Source organism: Octopus bimaculoides, chromosome 2 (genome assembly GCF_046866305.1).
Source record: "Octopus bimaculoides isolate indiv1 chromosome 2, ASM4686630v1, whole genome shotgun sequence".
NCBI classification, from domain to species: domain Eukaryota; kingdom Metazoa; phylum Mollusca; class Cephalopoda; order Octopoda; family Octopodidae; genus Octopus; species Octopus bimaculoides.
In genome coordinates, this window is record NC_142929.1 from 90,364,122 (window position 1) to 90,368,794 (window position 4,673).

The window sequence follows — 4,673 nt, forward strand, 5'->3', positions numbered from 1 at the left end:
TTTGGTTTCTCATGTTTGATTATTCCATCTGGTGTTTCTGTTCCATTCGACAGCATCTAAAAAATGGCTTTAAAGATTGTGATTGGTTGGGTCTGTTCCCTGTCAATATATCGTCGAGGAGATCAACAATATTACATTGGCTTGAGGCGGCGAGCTGGCAGAAACGTTAGCATGCCGGGTGAAATGCTTAGCGGTATTTCGCTTGTCTTTACGTCCTGAGTTCAAATTCCGCCTAGACCGACTTTGTCTTTCATCCTTTCGGAATCGATAAATTAAGTACCAGTTGCGTACTGGGGTCGATCTAATCAACTGGCCCCTTCCCCCAAATCTTCGGGCTTTGTGCCTAGAGTAGAAAAGAATATTACATTAGCTTACGTAATTATCTTCAAAGCTGTTTCTCTTGTAATTATTTTCAATAATCTTTACCCTATAATTATTTTCAAACATGTTTCTCTTATAATTGTTCTTACCTTGTTGAAAACATATTCTTCTTCTTATGGCTAATACTTTGCATGAGGAAGGAGACCAATGTGAAAGCTAACAAACTCAAAAGTACTTGACTCGGGGCAAATCTAGACGGTCTGGCATTAGTTGCATTGGATCAGCAGCACCAAAATTTATCCCAAACTAAATGCAGCAAGAGGCTAATATCAAATGTAGATTATGCAATCAGAACAAGGTAAATGTTCACATCATATCTGTCTGCTCAGTCTTTACAAGTGCACAATGTACCCACGTATATAACATAGAATTATGTCCATCCATTGGCATTTGTGTGTTTAATGCAAATATGCTGACACTTAAACGTAACTTCGAGAAGCAATAAAAGCATGTACAAAACAAAATATACGATACTAACACAATGGATACAATAATATTGGAAATGACTGCCCAAAGAGAGAGTAAAAGATAATGCAATCTTCCCATATTGACAGATCTGAGAAGGGAGAATGTTATATAATCTGGGTAAATGAAATCGTGCATAGAGTTAATGCAAAATGTGCAACTTTTACATGCAGAAAATATGGAGAAGTGTAAGTGAACGCCAGGTACACTATAATCACTAAACAACGGTTCCAGGATACAATGTAGTGCGATAACAGTAAATGGTTAAATTGTTCCTATGGCATAGAAACTATCAAAGAGAAGTTACATGCAAAGGATGATTGATGCATGAAAAGTATATACCGTGTTCCCAGTTTCTGAACAACGATTCTCTTGGTATTTGTCAGACCATTTAATAGAGTCGAGAAAGCAGATAAGATCATAATAGAGTAAAAATCAATGTTAGGTCATAGATTTTCTTTTACCAATTGATAGCAGAACCGAAGCAAAAAAATAATAAAATAATGGAAATCTTCTACATTGCGGGGAAAACCTCAGAAGGCTGTGCTCTTAAGAAAATCTTTGCTTGTGTAACACTGGTACTGTTTTGTAACTGTTGTGAAGCTTCGAGTCAACAAAACAGTATAGGTTCAATTTCCACTTAGCTATAAGTTGTATTTATATATGGGTTGGTTTTACATAACAACATATCACTCTGAATTAAGAAATATATTTATAAATATGTTCAATGTTGAATCGTGGTTTTCCAAAAGTTAAAACTATTATGGAACGGTCACTGCTTGAAGACTGTGATCATACATTCAGGGATCATCTAGAGTTAAACAAAGACAAAAAATTCAAAACTTTTTTTGCCAAAAGAAGATCGACATTTTACTGATTCATGTTAGGCAACTTTCCAAGTATCAAGAGGCAAATTAACAGTAAATTAGAAATAGTTGAATGGAATATTATAGTTATACTATTCCATTTAGCTATGTCTAAAACAAATGATAAAAGCTATAGCAGATTTCAGCGGATTTGAACTCAAAACACAGAGAATACCCCCCAGAGAATTCAATCTAATACGGTAGAGATTCAACCAGTTAGCCTTGTACGTACAAATAGACATAAAGATACGCATACTATTTTGAAGGAAGTTGCTTACTAATTAGTTTTTAAAAGGTACACTGCACGGAATTTTTTTATAAATTCCACTTTTAACACATTTTTAAAAAATCAAAATGGTGTTTTAATGCTTGTTTTATTTTTTTAATATTTGAAGAAGTCCCTTCAATCACAAATTTTATTCAATGCGACATTTCAATTTACCGTAGAGTAGTTAAACGTATCTTTATATTTCTGGAAATATGAAGATCGCCCAAATATTTGCAACGCTATTTTCAACAAATTATAAGTTTAATCGAGCGCCAGCCAAATTATGTTGATTTCAGTACCCTTTCGCATTTCTTGGACATTTTGGAGGAAACAGAAAGCGGAATAAATAAAGAAGTAGTTTTAACTTACGTCAGCTAGGGATAAGTATAGAATTACACCTCACTACCGATTCGATATTGTTATCTCATAACGTTCAGGAAAATAGATATATTTTGATGAAATTTTCTACAAATACTTTTCAAATGGTGTAGATAGCGATTATTTTGGAATTTAATGTGGAAAAAAATGGGGAGGGTGATATTTCCTGTATCTCGACCTTGTTTTCCCCATACATTTTGATAATTTCATTACAATTATGCTAGAAAAAATTACTTATGAAGACAATTCCACCCTTTCCCGAAAATTATCTAAAAGAAATATTTATAAAAAAGAAAATACAATGCAATTATTATTTTTTGAAAACCCATTTTTCCATTATTTTTTGACGATAGATCTGAGTTCAAATTTCACAGAAGTCGACTTTGCCTTTCATCCTTTCGAAAGATCGATAAAATAAGTAGCAGTTGAACACTAGGGTCGATGTAATCCCACTAATTCTCTCCCTCAAAACTTCAGACCGTGTACCTATGAAAGAAAGGAAAAGAAAGGTGGCCGGCTCCCACTTGGTTGCTTAGTTCGCTAAAAACAGCAGGGAACACATGAATCTCAAATGTTTATCTTTTTTCAACCTAATTGTTATTAAAATAATCAAAACGATGAAAAATACAAAGTGAAGACGCTTGAAATATCCGTTTGCCCTTCCCCATTGTTTCCACAATAAATTCCTGCATAATGGCAATCTGAACCATATGAAAGATATTTATAGAAAATTTCATTAAAACATACCCATTTTTCTGAAAGCCATGAGGAAACAAAATTGAGGCGTGTGAATTATCTGGAACTCGTCTCCCTAAAGGCTCCCCAACTTCTAGTATGTATGTATATATGTATGCATGTATGCATGTATGTATATATGTATGCATGTATGCATGTATGTATCTATGTATGTGTGGTGTGTGCGTGCGTGTGTGTGTGCCCGTGTGTGTATTTAAGTATACGGGCACATATGTATGTATGTACACATATACGTGTGTGCAGGTATGTATATTAATATCTATACAAAATTCATTACAGATGGCCATATGTTTCGTTCTATATACTGATATACGGAATGTTTAAAAGAATTATCTTATTCAGTTAAAGGAGCTTGTACTTTAAAAATAGGATGGTCTTACTGAAGATATGTTTTTTTTTTCTAAATACAGAGACGAAAAGAGATATGCTAAATTGGAATAAATCAGGAAGGCTGGTATCTGTGGTCGATGAATTGTTGCTAGAAAATTAAGGATAGACCTCTACAGAAATTCAAAGAAGAATTATAATTTGATAAAGAGAAGAAAGGAAATTTTATAATTAAATACTGAGAGAGAGAGAGAGAGAGAGAGAGAGAGAGAGAATATGGGAATGAAGATGCAAGGTGATTGTATAGGTGGTAGGAACGCCTTGAAAACGTCTTTATAAATGTTCGAAACGCCACGACAAACGATTTCCCTTGTGAATGTGTACAAGGAAAAGTTAATAAAAATTCTAAAATATAATTGTGTTCATTAAGTAGAGTGCAACTATAATCCATGGTTTAAACTAATTATAATAAGTGAATTTCAAAATCCGTCTAATTAGAAATAACATGTCTAGAAAAATATAACTATTAACACCTTTGTTAAAACTTGTCCGTCTTGTATTGCCTGTCCGCCCTCCTTTTTTTTTGTGTGTTGGCGTATTACTAAATACATATGAGCGGCAGATTCATGTTATTCCTGTAACATGTTGCTGAAGTACCTAGTGAGCAGTCTAAGAGATATGAAGCGAAGACGAGGAAAACATAAGGAGAATATTAAGGAGAATGAGAAAAAGAAAAGATACAGACAAGGAGAAAGAAGAGGAAGTGTAATATGACAGACGATTATTAAATAACTATTAGATATCTACATAATGTTGGAAGTAGTTTAGTGTGACGTGTGAAACTAACAGAGAATTAACAATTGCAGAATTAAAAGACACAAAATTTGGGATTTTCTTTTTCTTTTTTTCTTTTTTTGCAGAAAGAATGTCATTTGCTTATGCGTTTCGCTCTATCGCATAATTCAGACAGTGGTTTGAAAAGTTAACACTTTACCTCATGAGTGAGAGAGAGAGAGACAGGCAAACAGACAGACAGAGACAGAGACAGAGACAGACAGACAGACAGACAGAGAGTGAGAGAGAAGGAAATGAAGGGTGAGAGAGACGGAATGAGAGACAGGTAGAAATTTAAAGCAGGAGGAAATATTTTAAGATATTCATATGCATGTACGCATATATGTATAAGTATCAGTGCGTGTCTGTCTGTGTTTGGTTGTGGCTGTGTGTGTTTG